Consider the following 13,942-nt stretch of genomic DNA (forward strand, 5'->3'; position numbering starts at 1 on the left):
GTCTGTAGGTGGGATCCGAAACCTCGGCGGGAACGCTGCCGCGCTCCCAAGCGGTGCACTGTAGCAGTGCGCCACCAGGCTGGCCCAGCAGCTTTATTTATAATATTGAAAAACTTTAAAGAGAAGAAAGGATATGTAAATTGTGCTATATTTATTGAATGAAATGCTGTACAGCAATGAATATTTAAAAACTGTTAGATGCAACAGCTAAGATAAATTTTATAGACATAATATTGAAAGAAGCCAAAAACAAAAGAGTATTATTCATTTTTTATACAAGTTGACTGTAGGCAAAACTAATCTCTAGTGATAGAAGTTAGAACAGTGGGTACCTTTAGGAGCAATTGACTGGGAAGTAAAATGAAGTATATTTCTGAAGTACTGGTAATAATTTATTTATTGATCTGAGTGGTGATTTTGATAATTCATTACACTGAAGATTTAAGACTTGTACACATTAAAGTATGTATGTACAATGGGAAAGGCATAAAATACTTGTTCAAAGGAACTTCAAAAAGTTTATGAAAAACAGAATTAAAAGATAACACGAATCTTTCCATAAACTTTTTGAAGTACCTACATATATCAAATACCTAGAAATAAAGGTATTGTAGTGTGTGCAAGACATAAACACATCAAAACGTATTATGAAGAGGCATTAAAGAAGATGCAAAAAATTAGAGATGTACTGTGTTTCCAGCTATTTACTGACATTTTCATGGCCAAGTGATTTATGATGAAGGAGACATTTCAGTGAGATAGGAAAAGTATGGCCGTTTCAATATATGATCAAATTTTTATGAAAAAAATATCTTGACCACTGCTTGAAACACACACAACACACACACAAAACGCTACTTTCAACACATGCAAAACAACAAATACAACAAAAAACTCTTCCAGATGGGTAGTAGATATAAATGTGAAAGGTAAAACAAAAAATGTCTAGAATACAACGGTAGACACAAAATGTATTAACTATAAAAGAAACCCCGTGGCTTTATTAAAATGAGAAAGTTTTAGTCATTAAAATACACCCTTAAGAGAGTAAAAAGCCAGCAATAGAATGGGAGAAAATATATTTGCAAAAAGATAGATATTCAACAAAGTACGTATGAAGAGAATGTAAAAAGAACTCTTATAAAAGAGTAAGTAGGGGCCGGCCTGGTGGCGCACTGGATAAGTGCGCCGCTTGGGAAGCGCGGTGGCGCTCCCGCCTGAGGGTTCGGATCCCACATGCAGACCGGTTCCCGCTCACTGGCTGAGCGAGGCGCGGGAGCAGTAAAAGACAGGCATTCTGAATATTTTTTTAAAAAATAGGTAAAGTGTTTTACATGTACTTCCAAAAAGACAGTATCTGTATCAGCAATTCATGTATAAAAAAAAAAGTGTTGAACCTTGAGTCAAATGGAAAATGCAAATTAAAAACACAGTGTGATGCTACTAAACACATACCAGGACGGCTATTACTGTACAAACTTACAGTGTCAATTGCTGAGAATATGGAGCAACTGGCGCATTCTTATATCCTTGAAGGGAGGGTAAATTTGCAAAATCAGTTTGGAAAACTGTCAGAATCTAATCCTAATTAAAGCTGAGCCAAAGCGTATCCGTGTTTGTAAACCAGCAGATTCCACTTGTTGATGTGTACATATGTGTATCAATAGATATGCACAGAAGTGCTCACAGCAAACTAGTTGCGATACTAAAATACTGGAAAACAACCTAACTTCAAATCTTATTGTGTTTTCCACAACATCAATAATGTATGTTTATATATATTTAACATAAACTCAGTCAAAGGGATTTTTGGAGACATGGGCAGGGAGAATTGGGAAAAATATTCTGAAATGCATATGAAAGGAGACTGTATGGTACCCATGGAAATCTCAGTATTAAATTACACTGATTTAAATATAGAGCTTTTTATTTTTAAAGAATTTTTTTTTACTTTTAATGAATTGTGAAATATGTATTAAAGTATATGAGACCTTGGTAGATATATGACTTAAAGTAAAACTTGTCATAATCACGATACCTAAAGAAAATCTCCATTACCAATTTATGTGTACATCTTCTCAAATATTTTTCTAAATAAGCAAAACATTGAAAATACTTATACTTTTTTTTACTTCAAGAATATTATGGGCAACTTTTCATATCTTAAAATAGAAACCTATATCATCATTTTATGATACATAGTATTCAATTTTAAAATAGAAAATATTTTATTTAGAACATCCATTATTATGCATATTTTTTACTTCAAGAATATTATGGGCAACTTTTCATATCTTAAAATAGAAACCTATATCATCATTTTATGACACATAGTATTCAATTTTAAAATAGAAAATATTTTATTTAGAACATCCATTATTATGCATATTTTATCTATTTCCAATTTACAGTTATTACGAACACTCTGTAATACATATCCTTGTATAGATATACATCTCAAAGCAATTTTCCAGTTACAGCCTAGGATAAATCCACAGAAGACAGATTGATCAAATATCTATTTTAAAATATCTATTGCCAAATTACCAATCCATTTGTACCAAGTTATAATTTTCACAAGTAATTTATTTTTAGTCAATTGGACATGTAAATGGTATATTTCGTGAACCCTAGCATATTTTGAAATTTACTTTCTTCTACTATCCTATTAAATTTTCTTTGTGATTTTCCACTGTCATTTAGTAATGAACTGTATATGTATTATTATAATGAGTATAATAATAGAAGTAGAAAATCCACAATATGATCATATGGAATTAGAGGTGTTTTGAGACTCCCTTTAGTTTGAGAGATGTTTAGTATACTTTAACTTTGCCCCATCTCTCACTCCACTAATTTTTCTGTTATTTAAATTGAGAGTTTAGACCTGGCCTGCTGTTAATGAATTCCTGTTTATTTAACATTACTTATTTTGGTTCTAAAAATATTTTGTCATTTTCAGTTTAGTACTTAAGTTCATAACAAACATATTGAATTTATTTTATATTTAACTGGTTTAATTTTTCTTAATTTTAAAAGATAATTTTAGCTTTTAATGGCGTTGACCTCCTTTTCTGGCCAGAGAACTTGGAATGCCTGAATCTTGCTTTACCATCACTCTCTTCTCTTAATTCACTTAATAATTTGCGTGTGTATGTGAGTGTGTGAATTATTCTGGTTCCTTTTATAGTAGTTACAAGTAAGAAACACTCATTTAAAAATATAGGTATGTAGAAGAATGAAATAATAATTGTTATTAATTCTGGCACCCAGGGGTGATCATTGTTAAAAAACTTTCATTATATAGATATACACACCTGTGTATGTGTGTGTGTGTGTGCACATGCATGTGTGTATATCAGTATTTTTACAAAATATAAAAAGTAATTGTAGTTAAAATTATCACTATTTGTTTTTATTCTAAAATATAATTATTTCATGTATTTTGAATAGAATTTCTAAGGCACTTTGTTTATTGACCTAAATGGGTCACAAACATAAAAATAAACAGGGTATTGTAGGAAGCCACTTCTATTATGAAAGTAAGAGTATTTGCAGTTAAGGTAATAGGTAATTGTTTTTCCTGAAATTAATTATAATATTCTTAATCTTTTCCCTTTGATCACTCATTCTTTTTTAAATTACTTGAGTTAGAAATACACTAGGTACAAAAAAGATTGAGCAACACCGACGTTTTGTTTGTTTGTGTTTTGTTTTCTCCTACAGCAACAGTCTCTAACAACCTTGGAATGCTAATGCCCGGGGAGAGGATAGTACTAGATACTTCATCAGGAACTGGCCTGTACCAAAAAGGAAAAAAATAATGTCTTTGTTACCTGCGTTGTCACTGCTGAGGGTTTAAAGCTATGAAAGAATAAATCATCTGTGCCTGAATCTCCTGACTCAGGCCTGGTGTCTTCTCTGTATTTTCAGTCCCCACTTGTATCTACCCTAACCTGAATCCAGAAGAGGCTCTGCATTGGGTGGGAGCAGCCTAAGCCCCTCGTTCCGCTGAGCCACGAGGGCCTGCCAGTTCAGCCTCACGACACACAGACTGTCTGTTAGGTTGACAAACCGCTCCTCAGGTTGACCTGAATCCCCGCTCTCCCAACCCCAGTCTGACCTCTTCCCTGTCCTTGAGAACTCCCAGCCTCCAGCTGGCTTGACTTGTCCCAGTGGCATTTACTCCGACAGGATCTGAATCCAGTCCCTCTCTCGTTACCATTTCTCCTGTTTGAAGCTTCCGTACCCACTTTAGTGAGTTTTAAGATATCTATTTACTAAAAGTAGATTTACCATGAAGCTAAGGAAGCAAAAATTTCAGGCCACTTACTTGCACAGGACCTTTCTAAAGTAATGGGCCTAATTTTGTATTCTCAGAGTTCATTACATTTTATATGGTTCAATCCCCACTGAACCTGGACCTGCCTCTGCTGTTTACAGATTCCCTCGGCAGCGGTGGGCTGGAGCTAGTACCAGTCACTAGAGATGATTATTAAGATTTTAAACTTTTTCGAGTCAGTTGTTAGGCAGCCATTATTTGAAACATTAAGTTTAAATAAATTAAAAACCAATACTCAAAACGTATAATTTCTTAATTTTTAAGATATTTTATCTCTTAAGGTTACAGTGTAATTACTATACTATAGTATGTGACTTGCATCTCTTCTCAAAACTCTTCTAAAAATACCAAGTGGTAGCTTGAAATTGGCCTTCACTGAAACTGATAAACCTATAAATCTGGGCTTTTCTTCTCCCATGGAGACAGCTGTATGACATTTACTAGCACACCACTGTCCTCGGGATTATCTCAACTTCCTTCTGTTTTTCTTTCCAATGCCTTGTTGGAGGTAATTTCTATTATGGCTCTGATATTACCGGCTCTTCGTGGATCAGAATACCCAACTGGCCGGTCCCTGGAAAGTTTGACATTGTTTGGGGACAGCCTAAGATCCACATTTGTCGGAGGCAAAGAAGAGGTATTTCAGACCAGCTTTCTGTTATGGAGAGTGCAGAAGCTGCTAAGAGATACTGTGGTGGCAGCAAAAAAACCGACAACGCTCCCAAGTCTGTGACCTTAACTCTAGAGCTGTTCAAATACTGAACTGGGAGGTCTTGGGAGAGGAACAGCATGGAAGCAAATACTTACTGGTTGCTGTGATTAACTACCAAATTTATGAAAGCCTAAGGCAAGCAAAGAAGTGGCTCTGGGCCAGGGTGAGTTTGGGAATTCTTACAAAGTAGCATTTCTACTTTAACTGACACCTACCCTAAAATCATAGACAGAAGTCAGGAGTAAAGAAATGTTCAATGATGGGGTATACGTGTCCTGAAGAAAAGTTATTTTGCATTTAGATTTTAAAAGAGAGACGAATGCTGCAAATACAAAGGTGCTGCTAAAACAAAATGTTTTGCCTCCTGGGGAAAAGCTACCCTATTACTCACAATTACATACAAGCTGTTTCAAAGGCCAGTGATTTGGAAATTATGTAGTTGCATAATACTTCCAGAGCTTTTTATTTATAATTAGGAAACATAGGGCTTTGTATTTCTGTATTTATCCGTAAAAATATGTGCTGTTATGCAAAATACTCTGGTATGGAATATTTATTTATTTAAGAATAGGCGTAAATTCTCAAAAATCAAAATGTGAAGCCATTTCCTCATTTCCCACTGCAGACAGGCTTTGATACCTGACCTTTGTCTAAAATTACTCTGGAAAAATAATCATGCACCTCCACAGTGTTAAATTCTGTGGATTTCTTTTGGACCTCTTTCTATTTGGGGGGGGGTGCTTATTTGATTATTCCCTTTCTGAGGCATTTCTTCCTTCGTTTCTTAAACACTCCCATCTGTTGTAATTTCCATGATCTCTGAGAACTCCTTCTTCATTGGCTTTGTCACCGTCTACTCATTTGTCCTTGAATGCTGGTGACTCACCCTTGGCTTCTCGGTCTGTCCATTTCATTTTATACCAGCAGTTCATAACTAAGAGTGTGCATTATTACCCCAGGGGAGCAGACCCATGGTGAACTGGATACAGATTACCAGAATGATATTAAAACATACAGAGCTTACCTGCCCCATTGGAATTATAATTAGGAACGAAGACAAGTTTTCAAGGAGAACTATCTCACACATGGTGCTTGAAATGATCCGTCCCAATAGCTTTCCCTTGACTCATAGCTTTCACCGATCAAAATTTAGATGGGTTCTTAATCGTTAGGATACAGCTGACATTGGTGAACTTATATCATTTTCTGAAAGTCTGGCAACTTTCCTGATCAAAGGAGTCTGTCCTCCACGTGATGACTAACTTCCCAGACTTCTTCATTCTAAGGTTTTGCATTCTCAGCTCATGGCTCCACAGTTGCCAACAAATTGAAGAAAGTGTGGAAAACTCATACCTGCCCATTACCTGCCTCTAACTGGCAGTGATACAAGTAGTTAGTTCTCATGGTTCATTGGTCCAATCTAGTCACATAGCCCTACCTGCAAAGGAGGCTGGAAAATAATCAGGAGAACCCATGGAATACCTGGTGAGCACTACTGTCCCTATCTGTGAAACAGAAAGACTAAGGTTGTACCAGCTGGGATTAGGTATGGGCCTGCTATAGTTCCCATATTGGAAGATCTTTTAAAGCACTTTTTGACAGGGCTGTAACCATTTATCTGGCCAATGTGCCTCCAACCCCTAGCCCCCATTGTTAGAGCATTATCATCTGGGACGGACTGGTTGAGTCCCTGTAGAATCAGTTTGCTAGTTTCCATGTTGGACGCCAAACAAATCTCTGAGACATTGACATCAGAAAAGTGCTGTTGCTGCACTGACAAAGCCTATAGTTATTTCTAAAGATTGAACATCCCAGGAGCAGGTAAGTGATAAACTGAGGGCCATGTGTGGTGGCTGTGAGAATGCACCTTGCAGACCTCCTACTACAAGGAACATAAGTGAGGAGGGGTCTGAGCTGCTGCACGCTGAAATGCATCAGTGCGCTTTTGTTGAAGCCACGTTTCCCACGGCCTGCTCCCAACCAATGATTGAACATGATAGAGATACCGAGGACGGCGTTCCCCGGAGACCTGGGACTCCTCTGACACCTGTCTCTGGCTTGAGGACTCTTCAGTAGCCTCGCTAAGCCTTCCGTGCATTGCACAGACATTCTTTAGACTGCATAGAGCCTCACTCTTTCCCTCCAGGTCTCTCTTCCTCTCTTCTTTACTTGTAGTCAGACTTGCTTCACTGTCTCTCCCTTTTTTTAAAAAAATCTTTCGTCTTCTGATTTTTTCACACAATGGCCATAGGTGGTACAGGGTTTTCAAAACCCTTTTTTTTCCCCTTGTAAATGTGTGTTAATAATACTGTATGATTGCATTCTTTTTGTTATCAACTCTTAATTTTTTAAAAGTTCAGTAATGTTTGATAGTATATTTAGTATTAATAAAGAATCCATTTATTTGCCTTTCTGTACTGTTTTTCAGATGCATTATCAATAGCAAGAATATCTTGCAGATTTTCCAAATTCACTTGTAACATTTTGCCTCTGTTCTGGACTTGTGTCATAGCATCTTAGGGGGTAGATACATACACGAGGAATTTGGGATCTGCTTTCAAATGAGTGGCCAACAGCCACAGGAAACCAACACATCACCTTCACATAATCGTTCTCATTTTTCTAACTTTTCATGTTTCTCTAAAAGTGCAGTTGTCAATATCTACTGTGAAATTTGAGTGAGTCGTGCTGGGTGGATACTGTCCACCTCTTGTGTTGTTTGTGATTTAATAGAATTACTTCTGAGGTTCATAGTACATACCCTTTATTAGGGAAAGAAGCTTCATATTTTCTCTCATTTGCTATGGTTACTTGTGTGCTCTTAACTTTTGGTGAAGAACTTTCGTAAGAACTTGTTGTCCAGCCAGGCCCTACATGTCTCTGTTTTCCTTGGCTCTGTGTGGACTCTGAGAGTGAATTCTGGCCGAAGGAATGTGGGCGGGAGCGACATATGCCACTACCTTCCCTGACCCATGAGACACGTGCAGTTGTCTACTAATCACACAAGAGTTACCTACTCACTCCCTCTTTCCCACCTCTTTCCTTTATGCCAATGTCTAAAACCTTCAAAAGCACGAGTTGAAGCAGCATCTTCTTTCGAGTTTATGTCCCTGAACAACTACGTGGCACACAGCCCATGCACTCATCCTGCCACTTATAACTTTGATATGATTGAAGTCTTTTATTGTGTTAATTCACTGATATTTCAGAGTTTGTATGTGGCAGCAGCTAGCATTTATATTAATTTTTACAGAAATAAATCATTCAAGGGGGTGCTTCATATGGAATAATTTGCATTTACTTGATGTTCGGGCAAAATGCAAGCATTTTGTGGCACAGGCTGGAATGACAGAGATACCTTGTAAGTTATGCAAAACATTTAGTTAACCTCTTGACTAGAAAGTTCATGTCTCTGTAAAGCCTGATCCTACAACTCAATGGGAAGAGGTTGGAGAAAATGATGAAGTAGCATGTAAAATATTATCTTTAGAAAGGCATAAGTAGAAGGAGGTTATAATGAGCAAGAACTGGTAGGATTCCTAATAACAAAGAAAGAGAACAGGGACTTCTGGTTATGAAAGCAGAATAACTTGCAACAGGTAAATATTCCCATCAAAAACAACTAGACATACTAGAAAAAAGGTTTTAAAAACTTCAAACAGGTGTGGGAATGAGTCCTAGAAGGGCAAAGCAACTGGAGAGCAAAGCACCTCTAAGATACTACCCGCGTTTCGGAAGCTCGTATTTTCCTGGGGTACTTGCTAACTCTTGTGTTCAGCTAAGAATGCAAGAATCTGGGCATGGTCCCACTTGGGAGCAACATTTTAGGGACAGAGAAAAAAGCGGAACACTTTTTGTAAGACTGCAGAAAAAATATATAAAGAATTTTGGAGGCTTAACACATATCTTTCATCCACAAAATTTTTAGCCAATTTAAATAAACTGACAAGGAGATCCTAAAATTAATGTATATTTATGGGCTGAATTGTGCCCCTCCATTCATATGTAAAAACCCTAATTCCCAGTACCTTGGAATATGACTGTATTTGTAGATAAGACCTATAAAGAGGTGATTAAAATGAGGCCATTAGCTAACTAGTGTTCTTGTATAAAAACAATTGAACAGCAATGTTGTGGGCTCATAGAGAAAAGAACACGTGAGGACACGGTGAGAAAGTGGCCATGCACAAGTCAAGGAAGAAGACTTTGGAAAAAACCAAACCTGCCGACACTTTGATCTTGGACTTCTATCTTCCAAAACTATGAGAAAATAAAATTTCCGTTATCTAAGCCACTCAGTCTATAGTATTTTGTTATGAGAGCCTAGCAAACTAACACACTGTAGAGACGCAGAGGATCCAGAATATCACCCACAATCTTGAACTGGAAGAATAAAATTGTGGAGTATGTGAATTTCCCAATTTCAAAAGGTACTTCAAGCTGCAGTCATGGAGACGATGTGGTCCGGGCAAAAGGAGACATGTATAGATCAGTGGGATAGATATGAAAGTCGAAAATGAATCAACACATTCACTTTCTATTGGTTACTGATGAAGGTGAAAAGACAATTCAGTGAGGAAAGAACAGTCTTCCCAACAAATGGTGCTGGGACAACTGGACGTCCACAAGCAAACGAATGACTCTGGACCCCAAGTGAACACCATGTGCAAAAATCAACTCAAAACAGATCATGTGTTTAGTCATAGCAGCGAAAACTACAAAACTCTTACAAAAAACATAGGAGTAAATCTTCATGACATTGAGTTAAACTGTCATTTTCTATTATAGTTTGCCAAAAGCACAAGTGACAAAAGAAAGAAATTGATAAATTAGACTTCATTAAAATTAAAATATTTTGCATTTCAAATGATACCATCAGAAAGTGAAAAGACAATCCACAGCATGAGAGAAAATATTTGCAATTTATACATCTGATAAGGAACTTGTGTCTAGAATATACAAAAAAAAGTCTTACGACTCAGTAACGTGAATTCAAATAACCCAATTTAAAAATGGGAAATTATTTCATTAGACATTTCTCCACAAAAGATATATTAATGGCCCAGTAAGCACATGAAAAGATGCTCAACACCATTCATTATATTTCCTGTATCTTCTGTAACAAATTGCTACAAACTTGGTACCTTTAAACAACCTAAATTTATTGCCTTAAAGTTGCACAGGACAGAAGTGTAAAATCCGTTTCATGGGACCAAAACTTGCATGAAGCTCTGGGGAAAATCCATTCCTTGGCTTCTTCAGCTTCTGGTGGCTGTTGGCATCCCTTGGCTTTTAGCCACATCACTCCAACCTCTCTGTTCACGGTCACGTTGACTTTTCTTCTTCTATCTGGTGAAATCTCCTTCTGCTTTCCTCTTATAAGGATATCTGTGATTGCATTTGGGGCCTACCAAAATAATCCAGGAAATCCTACCCATCTCAACATTCTTAATTACATCTATGAAGACCTGTTTTTTTTTTTTTTGCTATGTAAGGTAATGTTCATAGGTTCCATCGATTAAGGCATGGATGTCTTTTAGGGGGACATTTTTTATCTTATCATATTAGTCATTAGAGATATTCAAATCAAAACTACAATGAGATACCACTTCACACACACTAGAAGAGCTGTAATAAAAAAGACACGTAATAACAAGTGTCGATGATGATGGCGACAAACTCAAAGTTTTATATGTCACTGGTGGGAATCTAATACAGCACACCTGCTCTGCAAAAACAATTTGACAGTTTCTCAAAATATCAAACATAGTTTTACCATAATATCCTGCAAATCAACTCCTGGGTATGTACCTAAGAGAAACAATAATGCCTATCCACACAAACACTTGGACATGGTATTCATAACAACATTATTTATCATTTCTCTGAAGAGAAAACAACCCAAGTGTAAAGGTAGAATATCCATGTAATAGAAAACTGTTTTTAAAAATATTTATTTACTATTATCTTATTAATTCACATGTAATAATTGTACATATTTATGGGGTTTGGAGTTATGTTTCAATACATGTATACAAGAAGTGATGATCAAATCAGGGTAATTAGCATATCCGTCACCACAAAAATTCATCATTTCTTTGTGATGAGAGCATTTGAGCCCCTCTCTTTTAGCCATTAGAAAACACACAATACATTATTGTTATTTATAGACACTGCAGCACTACTGTAGAACACTAGAACTTATTTTTCCTATTTGGCTTAATTTTGTGTCGATTAACAAAACTCTCCCCCAATCAATACTCCGACCCTTCCAGCGTCTACTAACCATAATTCTACTCTCTAATTCTTGGAGCTCAACTTTATTTAGCTCTCACATATGAGTGATAACATGCAATGTATACCTTTCTGTGTCTAAGTCACATCACTTAGCATAATGCCTTCCATGTTGCTACAAATGACAGGATTTCACTTTTTATGGCTGCGTAGTATTCCATTGTGTACCACATTACTTTTTATTCATTGATCTGTTGATAGAAACCTAGGTTGATTTCATGTCTTGGCTATTGTGAATGGTGCTGCAATAAACATGGGAATGCAGATATCACTTTGGGATGCTAATTTTCTTTTCTTTGGATAAATACCCAACACTGGGATTGCTGGATCATGTGGTAGTTCTATTTTTAGTTTTCTGAGGAACATCCATACTGTTTTCTGTAATGGCTGTATGAATTTACATTACCACCAACAGTTTGCAAGTGTGCCCTTTTCTCCCCATTCTGACCAGCGTTTATTTTTTGTCATTTTGATAATAAACATTCTGATTTGGGTGAGATGATATCTCACTGTGATTTTGACTTGCATCATTTTCCTGATGATTAGTGATGCTGAACATTTTCTCGTATGCCTGTTAGCTGTTTGTATGTCTACCTTTGAGAAATGTCTACTCAGCCACCTTGTGCGTTTTTTAACCAGATTGTTTTTCGTTTTTTTGTTTTTGTTTTTGCTGTTGAGTTGTTTGAGTTCCCTGTATATTCTAGATATTAATCCCTTATTGGATGAATAGTTTACAAATATTTTCTCCCATTCTGTATATTGTCTCCTTATTCAGTTGATTGTTTCCTCAGCTGTGCAGAGACGTTTTAGTTTGATATAATCCCATTTGTCTATTTTTGGTTTTGTTGCCTGTGCTTTTGGAGTCATACTGCTGGAAAACTGGATCTTCATATGTAGGAGAATGAAACTAGACCCGTACTTCTTGCCGTATACCAAAATCAACTCGAAATGGATTAAAGAATTTAATATACATCCTGAAACAATAAAATTCCTTAAAGAAAACATTGGAGAAACACTGCAGGAAGTAGGAGTGAGTCGACTTTTGTTTTAGTTTCATTACCTTTCATGTTGATATTCAGTTTTCCTGCCACCAGTTACTGACAAGGCTGTTCTTTTCTTAATGTTCTTGGTGACTTTGTCAAAAATAAGTTGCCTGTAGATACATGGATTTATTTTTGGATTCCCTATTCTGTTCTGTTGGTCCCTGGTTTTGTTTTTACACCAGTACCATGATTTTTTTCTTTCTGTATCTTTGAAGCATATTTAAAGTCAGGTAGTGTGGTGCCTCCAGTTTTGTGATTTTTACTCAATTACTTTGTCTATTGTGGCACTATATAAATCTTAGGATTTTTCTTTTTCTATTACTGTGAAGAATGTCGTTGGTATTGTAATAGGGATTGAATTAAATTTATATACCACTTTTGGTAGTATGATTATTTTGACAATATTAATTCTTCCAATACACAAGCACCAAAGGTTTTTCAATTTTTTGTATCCTCTTTAATTTTCTTCATCAGTGTTTTACAGTTTTCATTATAGAGATCATTCCCCTTTTGATACCTTTATTTCTAGTTTGTGTGTTTGTGTGTGTGTGTGTGTGTGTGTGTGTGTGGCTATTGTAAATGGGATTTCTTTCTTTTTTCCCATTTATTTATCAATGCTTAATTACAATATTTATCTTTTAATTACTATTAGCATTTTCATCATTAAAAATCATAATCTTTCCCCATGCCCTGCACCTGACCTATCACTCCCCAGACCCCCTTCCCTCCTCCTGATCTCTAGTATCCTTAGCTTCATTCTGTGCTTTTTTCTTTCTTCCTTTCTTTCATCTTTCTTTCTTTTTATTTATCTTTCTTTCCCTCTTTCTTAGCACCCGGTTATGAGTGAGAACATGTGGTATTTCTCTTTCTGTGTCTGGCTTATTTCGCTTAAGATAATTTTCTCCAGGCTCACCCATGTTGCTGCAAATGGCAGAATTTCATTCCTTTTTATGGCTGAGTAGTATTCCATTGTGTACATACACCTCATTTTCCTTATCCAGTCTTCTGTCAATGGACATTTAGGTTGGTTCTAACTCTTGGCTATTGTAAATAGAGCTGATAAACATAGGACTTCAGGTGTCCCATCGACACGATGATTTCCATTCCTTTGGGTATGTACCCATGAGTGGGATTGCTGGATCATATGGCAGTCCTGTCTGTAGTTGCTTGAGAAACCTCCATACTGTTTTCCATGATGGCTGCACTAATTTACAGTCCCACCAACAGTGTTGAAGAGTTCTCTTTCCCCACATCCTCACCAGCATTTGTTATTCTTGGTCTTTTTAATAATGGCCAGTCTGACTGGGGCGGATGATGTCTCAATGTGGTTTTGATTTGCATTTCCCTGATGCTGAGTGATGCTGAACATTTTTCATGTACCTGTTGGCTATTTGTATGCCTTCCTTTGAAAAATGTGCATTGTTCTCTTTTGCGCATTTTTTAATTGAATTATTTGGTTTTTTACTGTATAGTTGTTTGAATTCCTTATATAGTCTGGATATTAATCTGTTATCAGATGTAGAGTTTACAAATATTTTCTCCCATTCTGTA

General features: G+C 36.4%; 1 long non-coding RNA gene across 1 annotated transcript in view; it reads left to right on the forward strand.

Annotated features, from left to right (window-relative positions):
• The window catches only part of LOC103607506, an 8,124-nt gene extending 4,222 nt beyond the window's left edge, over positions 1 to 3,902 (forward strand). Inside the window, exon 3 of the long non-coding RNA XR_551974.1 lies at positions 3,727 to 3,902. This is a non-coding gene — a long non-coding RNA (uncharacterized LOC103607506). The remainder of the gene's footprint in view (positions 1 to 3,726) is intronic.
• The last annotated feature ends 10,040 nt before the right edge of the window (positions 3,903 to 13,942 follow it).

The sequence above is a fragment of the Galeopterus variegatus genome, unplaced genomic scaffold (assembly GCF_000696425.1).
Source record: "Galeopterus variegatus unplaced genomic scaffold, G_variegatus-3.0.2 Scaffold7486, whole genome shotgun sequence".
Lineage (NCBI taxonomy): Eukaryota > Metazoa > Chordata > Mammalia > Dermoptera > Cynocephalidae > Galeopterus > Galeopterus variegatus.